This window comes from Vanacampus margaritifer, chromosome 15, assembly GCF_051991255.1.
Source record: "Vanacampus margaritifer isolate UIUO_Vmar chromosome 15, RoL_Vmar_1.0, whole genome shotgun sequence".
NCBI lineage: Eukaryota > Metazoa > Chordata > Actinopteri > Syngnathiformes > Syngnathidae > Vanacampus > Vanacampus margaritifer.
This window is the reverse complement of record NC_135446.1, coordinates 21,908,326-21,933,282: the sequence shown is the minus strand read 5'-3', so window position 1 is coordinate 21,933,282 and position 24,957 is coordinate 21,908,326. Positions and strand designations below refer to the sequence as shown.

Here is a 24,957-nt window from a genome sequence, read left to right as displayed (position 1 = left end):
ACTAATGATGTGGTAAATACTGTCAAATAACCATAATGTGTACGTTTATTGGAATATGCTGGTATTGTATTTTTCAAACGTTGTTTTCTCCTATCATCTTCTTCAACTACTGCATTTTCTTTCTGTGCTCTCCAGCGCCCCCACCTGGAGATGACACATTTCAGTCAAAGCAGCAAACTCAGTCACACTTTTCGAAAACGACCGAAACGACGATTAAACGGTAAGTTTAATTGTATAGCAGTTTTAAACACATGCACATTTGATATTACGGTATTTCTTCAAAATGAGTTGTAGGAGCCACATATTATTTTGTTTTTTATTTGCGCTAGATGGCCACAGGTGGCAGTGTAGGCACTGCCTGGCCCTCTCCACCCTCCCTCCCTAATCCTTGTAAACACAGGTGTAGGTGATTAGGTCATGCGGTTGTAGCTTTTCAGTTATTAAATTAGCAGGATCATTTATGACACTTTTTTTTGGGGGGGGGTTTGAATCATTGAAGCCAAGTCGAGCGTGTCAAAAACATCTCCCACATCCATCCAGGGCGACTACAGGATCTAAGGTTGGGCGCTTCATGAGTTAAGCTAATCTATAGCTTGATGGTGGGCTGCGTTAGCACGTTAGCACGTTAGCACGTTAGCTCGGTTGACGATAGCGATGTGTTTATGCAATTTGTTCTCCCACGCGGTTTTTAACCATCTACTCTTTATTGAGCTTACAAAAAAACAACAACCTCTAAACTGTGATAGGTTTAAAGGTATAAAGTCCATGATTGCATAAATTAGCACTTAACAAAATACATCCTCGTTAATTTAAAGTGTGGCTGAGGCTAATGGGGATATGCAATTAGCTGCACTCAAATTTGTGATGCTACTTCAAATCTGACTTGAGCACATCTGTATCAATTTAGCTTTTAGCCCATCATATGAATGCTGATATTTTAGTGAACATTTCATATGATGATGGCCTTGGTGATGGGAGTGAGCAGCTCACAGAAAGTCATTGGGTTTTAGTGTCTTAAAACTGAACGTCAAAGCCCATTTTCTATGCAATCCATCCAGGAGCTGAAGAGAGAGAAAAAAATCATCAGGAGTCACGAGGAGTCCTTCTCCTGGGGACCATAAGTGACTTAACCACGTTTTGTCCCTTGAAATGGCGCAGCGAAATCAGCCTGCCTGCATGTTGTGCATGATTTTATTCCGCCACTGGAGGAGGTTTCCACTCGTCTCCACCTGGCGCCGAGCACTCATGCTGAGCAACGTTGGCATTAATATTCAGATTGATCACATCCTATGATTTATCTCGCCGCTGCTGGGAGCATTGACAGCGCGCACAAGTGGCCGCCCTGTTGTTTGATGAGCATGATAATTATGTCGGCCATATGCCGCCAAATCGCAAGCACCTGATCTGAACCCAACATGAGGCGGAAGTCGCGGCGGAGGCAAAAGCGCCGTTTGCCGCGGACAAACCATCATTGACATTCTCTGTGTTCATTATTTGCTGCTGTTTGCCCCGTTTTCCGCCTTCATCTTCCTCATCTTTGCCATTCCTTCAGCTCCTCGCTCCCGCCTGCAACCCCCCACCCCGGCTCACTTGATTATGTGGAGCCGGAGTCGGGGAAGGTGTCACTATGGAAACCGGGGCAGAGGCAAGGGAGGGCTCTGGATGGGAGAGAGGGAGCGCAGAAAAGAAGAGATGGGCTGTGGAATCCACCGGCGGACATCTGGACTGAAAATTTGGGAGGTAACAACTGAATTTTATTCACCACTCTGAGCTGAGGAGAGGCTCAGCTGTGAGGTTTATTTTTACCCAAAGCACTTTGCTGCGAAACCTTTAGTGCGGTACTCCTTTTTTATTTATTTATTTTAATCCAAGCACCATTTCTCAGCCCATTAAACACAGATTCCACCTTTGCACTTTATATGCAATTCTACTAGCAAATTATCACCAATATACAGTATCTATAGCCACAACCTTATTTTAATGAAATACAAGAATGATTTCAATAGTGCCCAGGCCATTCAAAATGTAGGTAAAATATATTTTCCGTTTGATTGAAATCAGCATAATCGTCTAGTTACAATTCAAATTCCAAGGATACAACTTTGGACTCTCAAACATTGTGCTCACAAATGAATAACACCCGTTTCTATTATGGTGTGATTTTGGAACAATACAATCCAATGCAACAAAGCTTCTCTAACTACTTTTCATGCGAAACAGAGTTTGAGGAGCAGGGCGGTGTCAGTGGAAGGATAGAAAGGGGAGGGTGTGTTTGGAGGAGGGGAGTGTTTGGGGGGGGGGGGGGGGTTACCGGAGGGAGGTTTGATAGTGAGACGCACGCCGAGCCAGAGGCAAAGAGGAGGCGAGGGCGAAGGAGCAGCGTCTCCTCCTCAGTCTCCATCCGCAAGCCGACAAGCTCGCGCCTTTCCCGCCTCTGAAGCTGCAGCGACGACATCCGCTCTTCAGGTATGAACTCCTTCTTATATTAATGCACTAATGTTGCGCATGTCGAGCAAAATAGGTCAGATTGATCCAAATCTCATTGGAAGACTGATAGCGTTTTATTTCAGTCCCAGTGGAAAACTTTGCATTGTTGCTCGTGCTTCTAAACTTGAGATGACTGCGGTCATGACAAATGTTTCTTATTTGCATGAGTTAACATAACTCCTGTTCGAATTGATTGAACTTGTGGCGTGCTTTTTCTCTGCCCTTAAATATGTCTGTTCCTGGCTGAAATGTGATTATCTTTGTGCAGCCCACAAACCATTCATGTGGTCTCACTATCTGTCCGCCACTCTCTTCATTAGCGCTATTAAAGTCACCCTAATGTTATCAAGCGTATCGGGCCGCAGAACTTGTTTTGCAGGGAGGCAATCGCCCCAACCCGTGCACCCCAATCAGTCTTTATTACTCTGCTCTTTATGCAGCCCATACAATTCCACACAACACTGTGCAATTATTGAGTGGACTAGCGCACTTTCTTAGCGCTAGTGTGCTGATGCCATGATGTCATCAGGCTTACCCGCTCTTTCATGGCATGAGTAGTCCAGTGTCAACGGTCACTTCAATTGGACCCGTTTTTATAGAATAGATTTTTGAAATCAACCAATGTGAATCTTGAGTTTATTATTAAATATTATGCATTAATAGCAGACGGTTAGGCCGTGAAATAGGAGAAGGATCGCACAGCGCGTGGCACATCTGCACGACTAATTTGACGTCCCGCAAATGAGCGTGATGATTGACACGTCGAAGCGAACACGCTGGAGTGCCAACGCTGCAAGGCGGGAAAATACCCCGGCAGCTGTTGCGGCGGGGCCGGCGCGCCACGCTAACCGATGCATGTATTCATGGTTGCCCGTGGGCAGCGTGTGCGCGCGAGTGGACTGCGCCGCACAAAGAAAGTGGCTGGAGATCAAATGCGAGCAGCTGTTCCGCGCACTTCAAACGCCGCCGCGGTGTCGGCGCTGACAGGCCCTCGTGCCCGGGAATCAAAGGCTAATGAGACAGTCGTCGCACAAACGCACCCGGCAGACCTATGAATATTGATATGCCCCAGGAGAGGGATGGGAGACGCACCATGGGTGTGGGGTGGCTCTATAAAATACCTCGGAGGGACTTAAAAGGGTGCTTTACTGTATGTACTTGCGGCTTACGGATCAGTTCCGTCGGCACATTTTAGTGAAGTCTCTGCGGCTTAATCCACCAGATTGACTGCAAACAAGAGATCCAGTGGTTGATACCTGATTAGGAAAGTCAGGACTGTACTAGCAAAGATGTCTTTGATCAGGCAACTGTTGAACCACTATATCACTGTAAAAAAACAATGAGTAACATTTACTTGAAAAAACCTAGGAAAATGTTTCACTTAAAAATTCAAAGTACATCTTACAAGGAGAGTTTTGAGTACATTTTACTAGTTTATTTAAAAAAACAACAACTACTCAATAGTTGAGGAACATGCCATCAACCTTCCGGTTGGGTGACAGCCACTCTACCACCTGAGCTATGCCGCTTCTCTTGCGAATTAGTATATTGCTGGTGTCAAGTGGAATCCTCGCACTTCCAAGAGACATTTTTGGTCACATTTTGGACACACCAGAAATGCAATAGAGTGGCAAATAGAGTTGCATGGCTCAGGTGGTAGAGTTGCTGTCTCCCAATCTGGAGGCTGAGTTTTTTCCTCAGTGCGTGAGTAACTCTTCAAAAAAAAGTACCCCAAACTCTCCTTGTACTTTGAATTTATGAGTGGAAAAACCAAGACTATGTTTTTCCAATACAGTATCACTCCATATTTTCCACAGCGTAGGACTATCAGAATCTGCCAAAAAGCGACTACAATCCAGAGCCGGGACTGTCAGTTGCTAGATGAATATACTTGCAAAGTTGTCGTCGATCGTGCAATCCTTTTGGGTCTTCGGGTGAAAACGTTTGAACCACGAGGATTCCGCTCAAAGAATCTGCTCGGAAGCCACGACAGTCCAGCGTCAACACTCGTTCTTATGTTCGTCATCCTCTTCTGCTTTCTGGCACTTGTAGAATATCTGGCAGCCGGAAGCGCTTCTGCTTCCTAGATTTCATTTCCTCGAACACCAGGCCAACAACGGCGTGGCGTCCATTGATCTGAAAATAATGTCGCCGATCTCATCTCGACCCGCTGTCGGCAGCCAGGCAAACAAAACGGCGTAAGGACGTCGGGCACAGCGGCAGGGAAGACTGATGAGGCAGGAAGACGGTCCACCGTACGTGGGCAAGTCTGCCTCCATTTTGACGCCGGCTCGTAAATCAAGCCTCCCTCTCCTGCGGGGCCTATCTTCCATTCGCAGACCTTGGCGGCGCCGTGTTCGCCCGCCCGTGACGAGAATGCGCGTCGTCCCGGCAGCTATCGATCGCGCGGGATGAATTTGTCAGGGCGGGCGTTTCACCCGTCTGAGCGTGGTCACTGGAGTGTCCCGCCGTGTCCCCAACGCCGTGTCAGTCTTCAGGCTACATGTCTTAATGTCAAGTCAGTACGACTGTCAGCTTCGGCGCACATGGTGTCGGCTCAAAATAAGATCTTTGCCCCCTGAAATAAATCAAGTCAGGAGGCTTTGGATTTGCACTTGGATGCTCTTTCTCCTCAGCCGTAACGCTGAATGCCAACCACTTGTTAGCTTAGCATTGCAATGAGAAAGAGCTAGCATGTTTAGATGAAGAAGACAAAAATACACCTGCTCAGCCATGACATCGTTTGTTCTTTATTCTTTTGAAAGGAAAATGCAAAAAATAACTCCCGTTCTTTGTATTTCTTTCCAACAGCGGGTGCCATTTTCTTCATAGGCGCCATCGTGAACGTTGCCGATTGGATGGCTCTGGTAAGCACTGATAATGTGTGGCTGTGGGGTATCGCTGCTTTCAGGCATTTGGAGGGACTGTTTGTGATGTCACAAGCCAAGAAAGGTGTTAATAAATCTGCATTTTTATGCAGATTAACGGTCCAGAAGCACCTGTTAGTCACAGTCCATTATCTTCCTGCTGTAGCTGGCGGTTATGGCAGCGGGGGCAATTCCCAGTAATTTTTTAAAAGCAGTTGTAAATTTAAAACTAGCGCAGTAATGGATTTACAATCATATTCAAATACTAAAGGGCAACTCGCAATAAAAAAGGAGAAAAAGATATCAGACTCCTTTAAAAAGAAGTAGTTGAATTATTCACTGGTGCGCCGTCCTTTTGAAAGCCAATTGCGTGAACGTCTGATGGAAAACAGGCAGTCGCTTGATATGCCGCTGTCATTCTGATTTCAAGGGGGAATAAATTCCACATTCTTGACGGCTAGAAAATTAAGGGGCCCTTGAATCTGATATTCCTGTCAGGTGAATTTGTGACAAGCTCCGACTCACAAATATTGCTTTGCACACGTCTTCCTGCAGTTTGTTTTCCTGATGAATGACAGCGATGATGAGGAATAGCCAACAAATGGCATCTGAGGGCATCAGACAATAACGGCGCACTTCCTCACATAAGAAAGACAAAAAAAACAAAAAACAAAGTCCTATTCACTTCATGTGAGGAGGAAGAAACTCAATCAATTTCCCAGGCATCCTGGAGAGAGGCGCAAAGCAAAAGTATCGACGATGGCGGCGGCAGCGGCGCTAATGTTGCGCCACCCCGTCGCCAGTGCCGGCACACACTCATTGTCCTCGGGCGCTTTCACGGCATTTCTTCATCTTGTTTCCTGAGCCCAGTTTGCGAAACTCAAGCAGCACTGCATGAAAGCGCTCAACCCACTCAACCTCCCGGCCTGCTGAGAGCACTTGAAAGCAATTTTCTTTTAATCAAGTTCACTATAAAGGCCCTTCTGACGCCAGCCGCAGCAACGCGACCTTTTTTTTTTTTTTTTTCTTATCCTTGCCTCTGCACACTATATTGATTTCCAGATGAGCGTTTTATATAAAATACTGTGTACCGGCGTAATGAGAATTCTCTTGAGCTTATTGCCCTCGCAGACAGATATGAAAATGAAGGCGCCCTGTATAAAAAGAGGGCCCTCTTTTTGGGAAATTGGATTTTGCATAACGAGAGCTCATTTTTCACATTTACAGGAAAGCCGCATTTCTGCAGTGCTACCGGTCCGAACCCTTCACTTTTCATCTGAACCAGCTAAGTACCGTTTATTGTTAAATGTTATGGAATATAAGATGAAAATCACTTTCAGGTACACTTTGATATACAGTAGGTACAGCGCTGTAGAACCTTTGCACTCGGGTGTGACGTGATTGTGTCTCATATTTTCAAACAACACTTAGGGGTGTCAAAATGAGTGCGTTAATTTAAAGTTCTTTTGATGCCACTACATTTTTTAAAATGCCAATTAATGACTGCCCATTACTTGGACAGCCTGTACTGGGGCAATTCCAGACACAGCAACATTTAGCAGCAATAACTGTAACAATAAGGCATATATTTACGGAGACGGCGTCAAATTGTATTTTACAATTTAAAAAGTGTGCAGAATTTCACAAGTTACTTCATGTTAAAGATTAGAAAGCACTCAACATGAAAAGAAAAATACTCTGAGCTGTCACCGTCTTACAAATGCAATAATGCCATCTAGTGGCAGAAAAATCAATATCACACATTTTTTTTAACAGTACATCTTTTTAATTTCAACTCAATTTTATGAAGTATTATGAAATTACTTTTTCAATGAGTAAAAGATGCAGTCATATTTCTATATAACAAGAGTATGCAAACTTGAACAGATATAAAATGTGCGATTAATCGTGAGTTAACTATTGAAGTCATACGATTAATTCCGATTAAAAATTTTAATTGCCTGTCACCACTATTATAAATCACACTTAACGCCAACCAACCTGAAGTTTGACTCAAAAATGCATACAAATGCATTTGTCAAACTGTATGACATCCAATCAATGAGTGTCAATAACGCCGCCATTTTGTCCATTAGGTCCAGGTGTTGCAAAGAAGCGCAACCAAGAAGCGGAAACCAGCGAGAAGACTCCCGAGCACACAGGTGGGCCTGAATTGCCCTTACTGGCTCCTTAGAAAAAAAAATCCCGAAAGGATGCAAAATGATCGATGGTAGTTTAGATGAGCCATTATAGAGTGTGAGCAGCATTTGACGTCTCGGTCGTGACAAGACAAACGATCCTTTACGGAATTTTATAGCGAGAGTCTCCCGCTTCTGTATTCATGAGGTCGTAAATCCCAGGCTTCCGTTCAATACCAGCACTGGTGGGAAAACATGCATTTATTATTTATTTGGGCTGCATGTGTATCCCGAAAGGTCATCCTGGGAGGAAAAAAAACCCTGCAACCCACACCCTGGTCTTAAGGGGACAGATTTTCTATGAATTTCCAAGTGGTACAAAGTCAAACATCCAAGAATCTCCACTTTTCACTTCGCTGGTGACCCGCCTGCTGTTGCGCGGATCCCCAAGTGGGGAAAGCTGGAGGCTAAATGCAAAAATTGGAAACATGTAAACAAATTTATGCCAAGAGAGCTTTAGCAAAGGGACTCCTGCAATGGCTGTGGAAGAACTCATATTTATTTTAAAAAGTCAATCTTCGTTGGAATAACCAACATCATATCCACAAAACTTCTTTACAAGAAAATAAAAGATTCTCCCGAAAAGTATCGCATTCCTTAAACTAATCTATGTTGAAGCAGAACAAGTGAAAATGTAATCCTCTGCACTTTCCTTTTCATAATGAAATCCAGCCAAAGAAACACAAAGCACTTAAGGCAGGCAAATAAAGGGAGGGAATAAAGACCCCAAATATCTTTTAAATTGCGTATCAGGCTGCCTGTGAAGCAATCCCAGCAAAAGCGCAAATCTATTCCATAGTTGCTGAAAGCTCAGTCAAAGTCAATAAGAACGGACGATTTGTTTGCCCGACACCTTAAAAGGTACATTTCCACCACTTTGCCGATTTTCAACCGCCTTCTGTGGCTCAAACGTTTTTCTTTGTCGCACTGCAAAAACTGCCATGAGTTGCTGCTTGACTGAGATGATTCATGCGTGCACATGCTGCATGTTTCCATATCATTTAACCCTAAAAAGCCTGAACCGTGAAAAATATGAGAGAGAATTCGGATTCTTTGTAAAGATTTGAGTATTTATTGGTCATTTTGAGCAAACACTTTTTTTTTTAAAATCATGGCTTCCACATATGACTTTTGATTTGTGTCATATTTGATGCATCCGGTCCCAATGCTTTACATCTGTTCATTTATAACAATATATAACAAAAAACGGACATAACAAACATATTAGCATTTCCAAAAATCTGAACGAACATTTCCCACTTTTAATAAGTATAAATGTCTCAATTGGGGCCATCATGCAAAGTCGCTGGAAAAGACATCAGCTGGGTGATACTGCCCTCTATTGGATTACCTGCGCAATGTAAGTGTTGGATCATATACGTCAGGGTTTGAAATCGAGGGCTCAAAATGTCTCGTATTTAGTGTGACACCTTTGGCGTTTTCCAGGTCAAAGAGACGTCCCAATAGCTTCTTATGAAGCAATCCAAGACTTTTTCAACCATTTGTTGAAAGAAACGACCACAAATGCATAGTGGGATGATTTTGTTCTGAAAAATACTCAACAGATCTTCTACTGTACTGTCATGTGTAAATGTGTGGCTATAGCTTGGTGACATCGGGCATTTATCCTCAGATAGTTACCTGAGGATGTGAAATTTGAAGCAAATGATGGATCACAGCCCGGAACCCGGTGTTTCGACAACGGCTTAATGATTGCGCCCGAGCTGAGCTGAGGTTGCATCATTGACTGTTGACCCTGGCGGGCAGGGTGCCGGGGGGGGACGCCTTTTCTGTCGCTGTTAATGAGATGACTGGGCTCCGTCTGCAGGTCGCGCTGATATTTACAGAACGCGTTGTAGCGGCAGCGATCCGCAGCTCCCCGCGGTGGTGGCGCGTCTCATTTGCATAGCTTTCAGACTTCCGTTCCCCGCTCGTTCCCTTCCCCGCTCTCGCGGCCCTCCTGCGTGATCGACAGGCTCCTTCGCACTTCTCTTCAGTTTGTGTCGCACATGTTAATTAAAGCCTCTAATTAGCTTTCCCGCACTAAAAGGCTGCATTAAATCAGAGATGGAATGAAAAATGATTCCTGGCATTAGCATAATTGTCTTTTTGAAGGCTAAAGATTTGGGCATTAGGGATTCTCGTGCTGGCTTTTCTTTCAATGGTGTGTTGTGTTTCGGGCGCCGTTTTCTGGCTTGGTTGCAGGGGCAACAACACTAATGAGGCCTGCTGCCCTCTGTTGGAGGAGACGCAGGAAAAACAAAGGAGCCGCTTGGTCCCCCTCAGGTATTCCTTCGCCTGCCGCTGCGGAACTGAACGATGAGTGACTTTTGCAATCAGGAATAGTCAGAGGAGGAAAAAGGGGGAAGTTACTCGTGATTACGTGTACCCTTTCCTTGATGCCTGCCGGGATTGACTTTGACTAGACAAAAGGACTGCGTACCACAATCCCAGCAAGGTTCTCACTTTATCGTAGACGGCACAACAACAGGTGGAGTCTGACGCTTTAATGCTGATATGTCAATCAGTGGAAGGTGTTTTTTTTTCCTTGATTCTCTTGGCTGTCACCTTCAGATCCTCATCAAACAGCTCACTGGGTTATCTCAACCTTTGGGTTCCGATGGGCGTGAAAGGTTGCGGGATGGTTGACCCAAATGCAGGAAAGCACGGCAGGGAGGCGGCAATGAAGGGCGATGTGAAGAACTTTATTGAAACAGAGCGGAAAAGGTGAGTCGGCCTGGACGTGACGTGACTGGTCGCCACGACTGGACGGGACGAGCGTAGGCTGATCGCCATGACTGGACTAGATGTGGTTGACTAGGCAGAATGTGGGCGACTTGACAGTGACGTGGGCGACTTATTTTGACTGAAACGAGGACGACTTGGCTGTGACGAGGGATTAGCTTAGACGAGATGAGAAGCACGAACTCCCACGCAAAATGTCAACAATGCTCCCACATGGACCGGACAAACACAACAGAGTAACTACAGCAACACTAATGAGCCGCACCTGGGGAAACACAATTGGCCGAGGGCCCTGATTGGTCACCCACGCTGGGAAGGGAGGAAGCACACAGGTGGACGTGGTTCGACATAACGAGACAAACCAAGACAACAAGAATCCTTTGTCACGTCACTGGTTCAAGGACTAGCTCGTTGCGCTCGTCCCTGTTCTCTGGTGCCGCGTGTTTGGATTTACGGCTGATCTTCATCGTCCGCCTCGTCCAGCCGTCAAACGTGACCCAAGCTGTCGTCATCCCGCAAATCCGGTTACACGTGATGCACTTTTCAACATCTCCCCTTGAGCAAACCAGCTCTCTGCGGGTGAATTATTCAGGGTGAACTTGTCTTCCCAAAGGCTCCGCAGGGGAACGCTGACAGTTTGGGGTACGGATGATAACTGAGAGTGTTGTCATATAAGTTATTATGGCGACAGACAGATATACGTACCATAATGCGGAAAATTCCCGCTCCGGCCCCAAATGTGCTCCAGGCATGAAAATCCATTAAGAGGCAGTAGAGGAAGGAAAGGGGAGAAATGATGTAAAGAGGACTGAAATTATCACCCAGTCTGCACCAGGACTCTTTTAATTTGATAAATCCCATTCCATTTCAGTCAAATCATTTCAATTTTGATAGACTATATAGCTGGGCGCAGAAGCTCATGCCGTCATATTCCGCAGGCCGTAGATGAAATTATATGCAATGATTTTCTAGTGGCACACAAAAATATCATCTTCATGCTTTTAAGTGGAAGAGTAGCCGAGCTGAAGAACACAAAGAAAATGGGGGGCAGGCAAGGCAAGGCCGAAGTGGACAACAGAGCCAGAAGAGTGGAAGAGATATTGAGACTGCAGGCGGCGAAGGCGGCGAAGGCGGCGCAGGCGGCTGTTTGGATGTCAAACCTTCATTATGTTTGTTGGACTGACGCTTGTAGGCAGAGTTGGAGAGCTCATCAAGGACCAAGGGTATCGGCAAGAATTTTATTTAGACAACAAAATGGCATTGGCCCATTGTGACCTACATGAGATTTGTTGTTTGCTAAAGTTTTGTTAAGCTTATTTCGCTGGTCTGACTGAAAAATATTGCTGCACTTTGAGTGGGTGTCGATGCGGCTGACTGCAAACTTCCTGCAGCTTTTACTCTCATATTTACTTCTCGTTTTTGTCGAGCAGGCAGCAGCTGGTAAAAAAAATACCTTTTGCAAATGCGTGGCTCATGATGAAGCGCCACCTAGCGTTTTGGAACTATATATTGAGAGACGAGCCATATTTATAGAAACATAGTCAATGTTGAAGAGAAATCTTGTGCAATCAATTTTTTTTTCCACAAATCGATATTATGGTGAGTCTCCATGTGGTCGTCTTTTTTTTTTTTTTTTAAACAAATGATTAACCAATGCAAAGTGTAAATAGCTTGAGAGCAAATCTATTAACTCTACTGGGCACTTTAACTGCCTGAGAAATTACTCCACCTCTTCTTGATTCTGCAGAAGCCTTGCGGCATTACGTCGCCTCGAGATTTAATGTCTGCATTTTTTTCGACAGTGAAAGGAGTTAGGTTGGATAAATTTGAGTGGGCTGTTTTGTTAAAAATCAATCGCATTAAGGCTTCATTCCAGAATGAAGCCCATCAGCTACGAAGGTAAGTTTGCGTGCCGATCAATTTTCGCCTATTACACTGTCACCAGGCATTTATTTATTTTTTTTACATTTTTATTAGGGGTGCCAAAATTAGTGCGTTAATTTTAAGTTCCTTTAACGCCACAAATTTTTTAAAAACGTGCGACTAATGACCGCCCCTTACTTTTTCCCGTCGCAACGCAGCAGACACGTCCATGTCAAAATTTTAGCAATAATAATGCATATATTTGTGGAGACTGCGGGGTCAAGTTGTATTTTACAATTTGAAAAATGTGCAGAATTTCACAAGTTACTTCATGTTAAAGATTAGCTAGCTCTTCATATGAAAAGAAAAATGCACTGAGCTGTCGCAGTCTTACAAATGCAATGATGCCATCTAGTGGCAGAAAAATGACCACCACAAATCAATATCACACTCGTTTTTACAGTACAGTGCATCTTTTTAATTATGTTTTGTTATGAAATGACTAAAAGAATCAGCCACATTTCAACATTTAACATTTTAAACAAATCAACACCTCGTCCCCATTCCAGCTTAGGTGCTTAGACAGCAACAATGTAAATATGTGTTTGCTCATGGACGTTTGTCCTTTTTCCTGTTAGCGTCTCCTTAAAGTAAAGACGCCTCTAGTGGATATGCACTTCCTGAACTGCCGGAAGCCTGCTAAAATAAAAGCACAGAACATAAAAATGACGACTCAATATAAAGCATGGAGGGAACACGATAATGACATTAGAATTCCAAAAGCTTGTTAAATGAATAAACGGAGTCATTTATGAGTTTGTTACAACTTTAACGATGCGGCATTTGACGCTTTGTGATTATTTTGAAAATGAGTGGTTTTGGAAATGCGAGGATTCCGCCCGACAGGGACGATGCGATAGATTCATAGCATATCATAAATAATATTTGTCTGTTAGTCTGGGTGCACTTTTCATATTTCTGAATATAATCCGCACTTTTTTATTTTTATTTTTTGTAATAAGCTTGAGCAATGTTTTACAATGGTGATATCTGTTAACGTGTTGTACCACTCGTTCCACAAGTGAATGAGCCACAGGTACGAGCAAGTGCATCGAAGATGTGTGGTGTATTTTTAGAGAAGCGAAGAACTGCTGATGGTCTTTCAAGGAAGGAAATGACTGCACGTGATTGCTGCTTTTAGTCACACATTTATTGTTAGGACTGACAGGAAAGGTAATAACAATCGGTAAGCGTCCCACAATTACCGTCATGCGATTGATCATTTGGCATTTTCCTTCTTAAATGAAACGTGTCTTTGTTAACACGACGACGACAATACAAGCCGTATACTTGTGGGCTTTGGTTGCGGTTGCTGCTTGTTCATGTAACGAACTCATCATCTCAAACGGCATTTGCTTAAACAAATTGGTCAACTTTGTGACAGTCGCAAGACGACAGCGGCAGAAATAAACGGATATTTTCGTCCTTAAAGATAAGAGTAGGTGTGGAGGAATGGGCCCCTTGATGTCACAACACAAATATGACAGGTACACACAGACGCGCGCCCACAACGTGTGCAGCCTTGATTGAGTGTAAGTGTCTGCGTTGGCGGTCAAGGTCAGCTGATAATGGGAGAGATTGAGGACGGGGTGAGGTAGCGGCGGGGGGTTCGCCAGCCGTCTCAGGTAATGAGATTTACGACCCTGAGCTCTCAGCGCCGCACACCCCCCCACCGACCCCCCCCCCCCATCCACCGGCTAACATGATTTATAGATCTAATAGACGTCACAGCTCCCGCCTAAGATGGAGGCTTCACATTATCACGGAGGCAAAGTCATCTGTTCAACAGGGTAGAAATATACCACAACTTTACCAAGATGTCGGTGTATGCGTGCGTGCGTCTTTGCACTTAAAGAGCTTGTTAGCAATGTTGTCAGCATCATTTATATTCATTGGGAAAAAAGAGGTCTCACAGTGATAGCTTAAAAGAAAATAGCTGCGGATCTAAGAATTGCTCAATATAGAGACATGACAATAATAATTGCGATATGTTCACTTTGTGCGTTACAAATGTCTAATGAAGATCGATTGCCGGATTTTCAAGAGTTCATCCAATTGTGTTTCAACACCGAGAAAACTCCCTCTGGGGAAAACTCTTTGCTTGATAGATGAAACGGATATATGACCTAAGGGAAGGAAAAAAAGATGTAAATTAAAAACAATCCACAGAAAGGGGAAAAAAAGTCACTCAAATAAAACCTGATTAGCTGCCACACAAGAATGAATGAGATTAGCCTGCCCCGCCGCCCTCCACGGCACTGCCGCTCTCAATAAAACGGCGTTGGATAGAAACGAGGCACAAACGGCGCTATTGTTCGGGGCGGGCGCTGCGCAAGACGCCAGACGCGCTGCGGCAGCAAAGGATGGAAGCCATTGAAGTGACTGCCGATTATTACCCGCAGCAGCAAAAAACAACTCGGCCCGCCCGTGCTTGCTGTCTGTTCAGCTCTGTTTGCTTACGCTTCTGCAGAAACAACAACAATATGGCGACGGCCAGATTGCCTCCCAATAGATGCAGTGTTAATATTTGCACGAGGCCTTCTGTACGTGTGCAAAAAAATATGCTCGATTGGCTTTTGAGCACACGCTTACACACATAAACGCCTCCAATCCCCTCAGTTGTTTGCTCTTACGCAGCCTCCCGTCTCTGCTTATTTTCAGAATTAAACCAATAAGTCCCCCCCCCCCCCCCCCCGCTAAGCTACAGCCTAGCGGTTATTGATGTGCAGCCTTCTTATTGTCTGCAGTTTGTTCTGCTCATATTCCCGCCGTCTGCCTTTGGGCCAGAACACGGTCACGTTCAACAATGTGACGGGGAAGGACTCGGGCCACACAAGCAGATGTGCGGTTCCGGGCAAGAACATGCGCTGGAAATCTGATTAATGCTCGCATGTGTTTGGCCTGCGAGTATTTTCATGAATTCTTCAGCGGTTTGCAAACGCTGACATGAATTTTTAATTTTGAGAGGATACAGAGAATAATGGCCTGAGGGGACGACGATATTGCTGATTGGAGAAAGTCGTTTTAAGCTTCAAAATAGCGTCCGATAAATGTGTTGGTGGCAACAGTTCGCTTTAAGACAATAAGACCGATTGGGATGTATTGAAAGTCAGTCTAAAGCTTGTTGTTCTTACTTCACAGACCCAAACAATGCCGTCAAATACTATACAGACCACAGAGAGAGCTTTTAGCATTTGCAAAGCCTACCAAAATACAAGACGGTGACATAACAAATGCTCCCACTCTGATTTCTGTTACTTCATTTTAAATTTGAGCTCAAGTGGGCCAAATCAGTATGTAAGCTGTAACAGAAAAAAATATGTATATTTGGTGCAAATAACTACATAAATAGTCGGAAGACATTCCCATTTATTATTACTACAAACAAAAATGATTTTTTTTTTTTTTACATCAAATACTCAACAGCCAAATTTCAGAATGTCATTTAATTGGTTGTCAGAATACAGCTAAGTTTCATCATGATTCACATTCCTGTTGAAAACACTGTCAAAAAGTGTTTGTTGCAACATGGCCCTGGCTGATCTCTTATACTCTGCAGCCACCTACAGACCATTTCTTTGCAATAAATACCATTGCTTTAAGCCACCTCCTCATGTCAGAAGCTGAATCACAGCCTTTCGTTTGCTCTTGCATAAAAAAAACATATAAATATGTTTTTGTGAGTGAAGGACAAAGTATTAAAACCCGCGTTTACACGAGTTAGCAACAGTTAATTTTAGTGGAAAAACTGCAGTTTGTGTTCTGTCTTCACGGGCCAGATTGGACCCCCGGGCCGTATGTTTGACACCATTTCCAGTACATCTTCTCTTGCTGGATATTTTGTACTAATGCGCAAGTCTTAATGGCATCGGTGCTTTATCGAAATGACCGTCAAGAACAGGACGTGTGCTAGGACCCAAATGTAAGGCTGGGAGGCAAAAGACCTTGTGGGAAGGTCAACAATCAAACAGGATCAACGCTCTTACTATGAGGCAGGTGAGATTGTGGCGACGGGCTATCACCATCTGGCCACCAGATAGAATGCGGCACAAGGTTGAATGCATGAGGTCATCGGGAATAACGAGGCGCGGGCGAGGAAGGCAAAGTCAGGAACAAACAGCAGGGTAGCCATTTTCAAAGATGAGTCAAATCAAGGATCTGCCACTCCAAATGTTACAGTCCTTAAAAGTTTTTCCTTGCGTAGCAAACACTTGAAGCGGGTCACGCTTTCCTCAAATCCCGTTTGATGCCTTCCCGTGTTTTGATCTCATTTCGCACGTTGTCTCCTTGTGGGTGTTGCAGCCCGCCAGCGACTTTGTCACTTTGATGGCAGGTGGGAGGAGCGGCGCCGTCGCGGGGCGAACCAAGAGGCACACTTTGTCTTAGCAGGCGTAGATGGTGGAAACCACTAAAGGTGATAAGCATCCTCGTGTCGCCGCAGGGTAGATGGGAACAAACCGATAGCTTCTTCCATCGGCGAGGAAGACACTAAATTGTGCCTGATTTCCTGGTGAGGGACGTCAAGCAGACGCGTTAAGCAAGCAAATGCAACCTTCTCCAAAAGATTTGGAGAAAATGCGGCCCAATTAAAGCGGAAGACAAACCCCCAAAAATGGACAATAAAATCTTCTATAAATACTACGAGCGGGAATCTTTGAATGTCGATTCCCATTTTGGGATCTGATTTGATTGACATTGATTTCAGATTTTTTGATTTATAGATGATGATCTACTCCAGTCGGACTCGCTACTGCCGGCACTTAAATCACTCAAAAGAACGTCTATTCCTACAAAAACCTTCAGGAATGTTGGCAAAATAGCCGCCCCCGGGATGGATAAAAACGGCTAACATAATTGGTAATTATTGCTAACTAATGCAACATTAATCAGAATGTCATGTTTAGACTAGTGAGGTCGCATATAACATATTATTGTCGAAGGAATTTTTTTGGGGGGGGGGTTACCTTCCCCTTTCATACATTAGAGGGGGCACAGTGTCCCTCAAACATCCCCGTTTTGTTCCTACACGGAGGAGGACGAGTGTTGCCAGAGGGAGCTTAAAATGGCTGCTGAAAGTCAACACACTGGATCTGAACCAAAGCCAGCAGACGGCGGACAAGCGTGCGTGCGTGCGCGCGCTCGCTCGCTCGCTCGCTCGCTCGCATGGCTGTGTTGGAAGGCAGCAGCTTGTTAGGGTGGAAATGGATTAGCGAGCGGCACAATGGGAGTCTTAGGCGTGTCTGCGGCGTTGTGTTCAAGCCAGCCCTGCCTGTGTTGCCCTCGTTTATGCCCAGCGGTGCATGCGGCAGCCGGCACTCTCACACTGGGCTTTTTCTAATTGCCGCGGCTTTCTCCCGCGCTTTCTGCATCCATCAAAGGACTGAGTTAACCCGCAGCGCTACGCAATTGTTGTTTGTCACACGCCGCCGCTAGTGGAATTATTTTTTTGCACGGTTATTGTTGCATTGAGAGACACTTTTGAGATGTTTTGCTCTTTTTTTAGTAAGCAGGTTCTGCGAGCCCCTGCGGCTTCCGACTTGACATTCAAAAGTCACGGAAATTGCTCGAGCACAGCTTTATCTCAAGGTCGCAAAGGCCAACAGTTTCCTACAATGTGTTCATTTTTGCGCCAGACCCGTCGTTGCAGACATGAACTGCAGAAGAATGCTTAGCCAATTGTGCAACTTCAACTTTTTATACATTCAAAATTGGATGGAAATTGACAATCCAGCTAAAAAAGCAAAAATCGACTTTCTCTCACCAAACATTCTACACTGTAAAAAATAAAATAAAATAGAAGTAACATTTACTTGAAAAAACAAGTTTTTCACTCAGAAATTCAAAGTCAATTTTACAAGAAGAGTTTTGAGTACATTTTTACCAAGTTAAGCGTTGAGGAAGGAACGTTGAGGACCTTCAACTTGGGAGGCAGCCACTCTACCACCTGAGCCGTGCCACTCTTGCCGTTTGCCACCATACTGCATTGCTGGTGTGTCCAAAATGAGAGCAAAAGCGCGCGTTAAAGGTACAAGGATGCCCCCTGATAAACTCTAAAAACCGTTGGGTCAAAAGTAACCCAACTATGGATCCAAAAATGGACCGATGCACTTTATGGGTCAATTTGACCCAACTTTTGGATTGATTTGTACAAATTGACCCAAGTAAAGCATCTGACCAATAGTTAAGTTGTTTTACACTGAAAGAGCCATTTCTTGACTCAAAGTTGGGTCAAATCGACCCAAGTAGAGGATCGGTCCATTTTGGACCCATAATTGGGTTATTTTTGACCCAACAGTTTTTAGAGTGGCAGCAGGATTTTGGCATGGCTCAGGTGGTAGAGTGACCTGAAGGTTGTGGAGTAGATTTTCTTTTTTTGAATAAACTGGTCAAATGTCCTCACAACTTTCCTTGTAAAATGTACTTGGAATTTGAGTGAAATAATTAACATGACTTTTTCTTTTTAAACGGTGGTATATAAAATATTGTATGAGGATGAGTGGCTTGAGGCTAACCGCGAGAATGATGGCTAGCTAGCGCGGCGTTTGAAGCCGACACGGACTTACCTCTAAACATCCCTCCTTTATCTGCAAGCTGTGGCGTGCAGGGACAGCGCGCGCGGGGGGTTCACCTTGGACCGGCCGCCGCGCTGTCACAGGGCTGCGGCGTGCAGATAAGCAGCCACAGGGCTTGTATCTTTCAGACATTTTGACACGTTGCAGTTGGAAAAACACAAGTCTAAAAAAGCAAATTAATGATGTTTGAATCCCATTAAGCGGCTTAGACTGCGGCTCTTTGCATTGTGCATCCCGGCTCAATGTCACAGCGCCGCCGTGGCTTAGTGGGACACTTGAATGCGGCCTAATCGTATTATTAACACCTTTTGCGCTTTCTGCTATGACGGCTTAAAGCGTCCGCCGTGACAAATGCCTTATCGCACACATTCATTCACAGTCTGCAGGTAAACGCCGTGTATTTGCGGCCTCTCTTTTCTGCCATCCCCGTTAGCTTTGGGAATGTGCCAGAGAAGGGAAAAAAAAACCAATTTTGAATGACGTCTGTGACACACACACAAAACTATTAATAGCCACAAATGTATTCCATGTTCATATGCCTGAATACATCACTAACAAGCATATTCAAATGTAAATATTCATTCTCGCTCTCTGGTTTTTGTGCTGAACGTAACCGAGCGTGTGCGACACGTCTCCAATTGTGTGCAAGCGTTGCCCGCTTAAATGAAGATTGACGTGCCCCGAATGCCCTCTGCCGCGAACAAATGGATAATCAAGAATCCCGTCTTGACCCGCCCGTGTCTTGAGATGCTGTCCGAGCACTCCAATGTCGCCGACGGAGATTGATTTTGCGAGTGTTTGTGAGGGGACGACAGAAAGATGAATTTATTCTGCGGCTGTCAGCCACGCTGTTTAAATATTCATTTCTGGTGTTATAATGCAGTGGCACTGATATTATTCTGCCGCCGCCTCCCGCTTTGCATTTTGGGGCTTTTCATGACTTGTCATGCATGTGTCGCCAGGTTGGCAATCCCGCTTAAAATCTCTCATATCGTGCCCGTCATGTTTAAGTTGATATCGCAAAGCGCTGACAAAAAGATTTAGCCCTTTGAAGCCGATTTAATAAAAGAGGCGTCTCGACTCAAATGGTGTTTACCGTCTGCCAGCTGAGATTGAGGGCGACGGAGAGGTGTAATGAAATAAAAGCGAGGAGATGGACTATCGGGCCGGGTCACGTGACGTCCGTCTGCGATGCACTTATCAGCGGGGGATTTTCTGGAAGTGTCACTCGCCGTAGGAACCCTTCAAGGCCCTCGGGAAACGGGGACGCTGGGCTGGTGACGGGCCTATCTGCCTCTGACAGCCCAAAGACCTCAAGCCGGATGGCTGGGACAGATAAGGCGGCATCGACGCTGGACACACAAACACGCGCACGCGTGCCGGTTGAGGCGTCCAAACAAACTGCCATCCATTTTGCATGAACAAATGACCTCTTGCCTCACATGCGGATGCGCGCGCACGCACGCACGCAATCACACGCATTCGCTCTCGCCGGCTCCCTGTCTGGCAGCCGGCGAGGCTTCCCATTAGTTGTGGTGCAGTGTGCAAAGTGAGGAGCGCTGGGGCGAGAGACATCAATTTGCTTCCTCTAATGCGCTCGCTGCCCCCACAAGACATATTGATTATTTCTTCCCCGCAAAGCGACAAATAGCAATTTCGGGGGGCATAATGGAGATAGATGCTTGGTTTATAGGAAGACCCCAAAGAAAAGTTGTAAAGGGGACTATAGGGTGCGATTCCTTCAACCCTCTTTTTGTCCTCCCCTGCATGTCTGCGAGGTGACAATTTTTCCTCATCACACAAAGTGAGGAAATGTGAGCAAATAAATGAGACGGCGCCGTGGTCAATATCAATAACGGCAAGCCAGTAGAGGACAGATGTTTGCAAACTCCCGCCCCCCGAGTGTGCGCAGATGTTGAGGCGGTCCGGCAATGCAACATTTGATGCTCGCCCCCTCCAACGAATGTCACCTCCTCCAGGCTTAATGGCGGCGCTGCAGAGAGCAGCTGGTGCCGCAGTGTTTGCTCTGCCTCAGCCTCTGCTCGATGCATCTACTTCACATCCCCAATGTTAGCATCGGCGGGAATGAGCCGCGTAGCCTCCTTATGGCGCAACATCCAATATTGCATGTTGGGGAGACGCAACCCGCAATCTGAGAGCGGGTTCAAAGCTTTTGGCTGAATTTAGGCAGGTGCGGCGCTAAATATAGATGACTGGAGAGTTGATCAGATTTAGGCAGCGCACAGATACGATGCATGGTGCCTTAAGATGCAAGTTTAATTTCCATTCCAACAAAAAAATTTTTTTGGTGTGTTTTTAATTAGAAAAAAACAAACACTCACACTAGTGAGCTAAATGAAACATAGTTTTAGAATAATTAAATGGCATGAAAGTTCATTAAAAAAACATTTTTTATTGTGGTGTGTAGGACTTGGCCACCAGGGGGCAGTTTTAATATAGTCATGCAGAAACAAACAAAGACTTTCATATAGGGATAGACCGAGTATCTGCGACGATGTTCAGCATTTTAACGAATATTAGCATCGGATATTTTGAAGAATTCGACTTTTCTTTGAAAAAAACACAGTTGGCCATTAGCCACTCCAGTGGACACTAGTGTAGTCTTGACATACACTGCCATCCAGTGGTCAAAGTTTGTAAGTGGAAAAAAAAAGACCATCAACAAGATGGCCGACATAAGTTCAGATGTAACGTGCAAGGAAAGAACAGGTGTCTATTCCTTCTATCCTAGGAAGCCTTGCAAGTAAAAAAAAAAATATTGGGACATCAAGCAACAACTAAGGAGTAATATAATTGTTAAAATATCCAAGTATTGATTTTGTAATCTGAGCAAATGGCGTTTGATCGGGAGTCAACAAAATTGGACTTTGGACATCATTAACTGTATTGTGAATACAACTTTGTTGTTGATTTTGAAAACACTTCATCTGCAGTAATTATTATTATTTTTTGCTTTAAATCATCATTACATTTTTATTATAGCAATATTCTATGGATTTTAGTCCTCATACGAGAGTAAAGATCCTGCTTGATAGCATAACCTACATCAGGATTTTTTTTTTCTCAAGTGTTTTTATTACGCCTTAGGCATGAAAAAGGATAATCACCTTATTTATTTAGTTTTAACATACATTTTTCAAGGAGTTGGTGCCATGTCCACTAGGGTGGACGATGTACATTTGAGCAATCATTCCTAATCAATAATTTGTGTATGAAAGGGTTAAGCCGGGTCACTCGTATCTGAAGGCACCACTGCGGTATAACAGTTTCATCTACTGAGAGCTGGCAAGTCAAACCTCTTGTAAGGAATATCAATCTCGCGTGCAGAATGTACGTACACCCAACATCAAAAATGCGATTTGCCAGCCGCTATTGGCGCTTTACTTGAAACATTCATCTGTTGACATTGCGAGAAGTCAGCCACGCTCATCCCCATCCAGAGCAATTTCAGTGTTGATCGTCACATTCAAGAGAGTCTCTGGAGGAGCCGCGGGATCGAACAAGCAATCTTCCAATAACAAGATGGCCACTCTGCCACCTGAGCCGTCGGTGTGTCACGGGGGCCCGCGTTTGCCAATTTATGATCAAGTCTGACTCACGGTCACATCCAGTGGTATTGAAGTCGGGACGAAATGGCAAGCTTGTCACCTTCACTCCAAAAGCTCTTGCTTATCTCCGCGTCGGCAGGGACGTCCATTCGTAAAGTTTGAGTTGCTTTACCTGCTGTCATTTATATCCAAAAATGTTCCTGTCGTTGATCAGATTTCCTCTTTTTTTTTTCTCTCTCTCTCTCTCTCCCCCACTGCAGACAGCTCGCGCTGCGACGGCGTGAAGGCTGATTTGCCGTCGCCTCCGGCTATAATAGCCCAGCGTGGCCGCAACCTCCATGAGGTAAACGAGGTAATGCTCGCTCATCACGCCGACGACTGATGGGGAATTGCTTTTGCCACGTATACAACATTTTGCTGCTACTTTCAAAAATGATGTCTGCAAGTGATAACTCGCGAAAAGTTAATGGACTTTGGCCTCCTCAAACTATTGCTTGTGATGGCGCAAGTCAAAATAGAGATTCCATGAGTGATATGGTCGCAGCTTTTAAGAGATGCTGAAAGTTGAGACATGCTAGAAAATGTTTTGACCCCTTTTAAGTTCAATTTGGGAGGACGTGACAAAGTGAGCGAGTGTAGCAAACCCAACCCAACGGTGAAGCGTACTGGTGTTCCTTAAAAAAAAAAAGTTTTTAATTCCTTCCTTGTTCCATTTGACGCCACCGTAAGAGCTATAACGTAAACAAAAATAATAAGCATAAATGACAATTGTCAAATATGCCTTCAACACACTTTCAGTTCTACATATGAAATGTTTGCTAAAACAGACAAGCTAGTAGCATTAAACAACCACTAATGAGAAGCTATCATTAGCTTCACTTCAGTATAAAACAACATTCCAAAACTCCTTTTCATAAGTCATGAAAAATGACAATAAAACAACACAAATAAACACCTTGTCGCCGTTCCAGCCGCAACGATGTAAATCGACGTTTCAGTCAGCAACATGTTGAATCACCGACCTTTTTCCTTCTTTTTTTTTTTTGTTAGCGCCTTTGTTATGTGTAAAGCCACCTCTAGTGCAGATCACTTCCTGGACTGCCGGAACTGCGCCAAAATAAAAGCACATCGCGTGAAAATGACCACTCAAAAAATAAAGCATGGAGGGAACAGGATATTGACATTAGACATTCAAAAGGTTAACAAATTGACAAAAAGTCTTTCATGAGTTCATTACAGTTTCCCGTGTGTCATATTTTCCATTTTTCTTTTTGTTGTGTTGCATTGTCTTCAAATAATTCAGCGAATAGAGATTCAAATAGAAGCCACAGGACTATTTTGCACGATGAATGGAAGAAATATTGCAGGGGTGTGCTTCGGCTCTTTTTCTGTCTTCCTCCAATAGCTCGAACCGCCTTTCATCGTTGCTTCTGTGAAAATTTCATGCACGCACACACACACACACGTGCGCACCAACCCCCCCCCCCCCCCAATTCTTTTCTTTCAATTTTCAGCTCTAAAGCCACTATGATTGTTAAGTCACCAGAAAATCTAGCAAATCACAGATGGAGTTGTTGTTTCGAGCGTAACTATTAATAATTCAGTATTTTTTAGAACTGGTCTTACCGAGCGAAGAGAGAAGCCGATACCTCGCCTGCTGCGCGTCACACAAACAACAGACAACACTTTAATAGTTTGTACATAATGCTGCTATTCCAGAAAAAAAGACGGCAAAAGTAGTTTTTTTTTTTTAAACTTCTTTTTCAAAAGTGGCATCAAATTGTATTCCTTGCCGATAATAATAAGCACAATTTGAATATACAAATAGCATCAATTTCTTCCCTTGTGGCCATTTTGGCCAGCAGCGATATGGACTGTTGATTTCAAATATTTTTCAGCCTCGTCTAAGTGAATAAAGTGGGTATGACAGGCCTATTTGGATTTTTTTTCCGAGCTGTAATGGATTACAGCTTTAATTGCATGCAACAAGCCTGCAGCGGCCCATTAAGCATAGTCAATTATTTCCAAAGCTAGTTTGAAGAATGGCAAAAACTTTCGCCGTCCCATTTTTTGCCCCGCCTCCCCTGGCTGCCGTCGTCGGAATAGTTTGTCAAATGAGGGCGGCGGCGCCATTGCATTGCAAAGCGGAATAGCGCCGGCAACTCGCTGTAGCGCAAGTGTAAACCGACACGCTTAATGAAATGGAATTCTTAAACACCCCGGACAATCCCCGGCAGAGTAATAACGCCGCGTCCCTCCCCAGGGATGGCGCCGGCCTAAATGATAGGAAGCAGCCCCGGCAGAAAAGTGACACCCGAACGCATGCAAAATAAGCCCGGCTGTCAGCGGTCACAACAGACGTGTTCTATGCCACGACGGCCGTAAAGGCACGGACGGCAGCCTGATAAGAGGAATGATCCACGCGGCTGATGAAAGCAGACAGGTGAGATGGAGAGGAAAGGGGGGAGGGGAGAGCAGCTGTTAGCGGGAGAATGGAGACAAATGGCTGGATGCAGTGGCGATGCGAGACTGTCACGGCAGGTGGAAACAAAACCACAGGCGGGATTATAGAACGGGGATGCACAAGTAAGCAAGA

The 24,957-nt window shown here is 44.6% G+C and overlaps 1 protein-coding gene across 1 annotated transcript in view; it reads left to right on the top strand.

The window, feature by feature from the left end:
• Positions 1-2,305: 2,305 nt before the first annotated feature.
• LOC144035201 (uncharacterized) overlaps positions 2,306-24,957 on the top strand; it is a 56,079-nt gene continuing 33,427 nt past the window's right edge. Inside the window, exons 1-5 of the mRNA XM_077544721.1 lie at positions 2,306-2,466; positions 5,299-5,354; positions 6,582-6,638; positions 7,451-7,516; positions 22,622-22,713. The gene's annotated coding sequence lies outside the window, so the exon portion shown is untranslated. The remainder of the gene's footprint in view (positions 2,467-5,298; positions 5,355-6,581; positions 6,639-7,450; positions 7,517-22,621; positions 22,714-24,957) is intronic.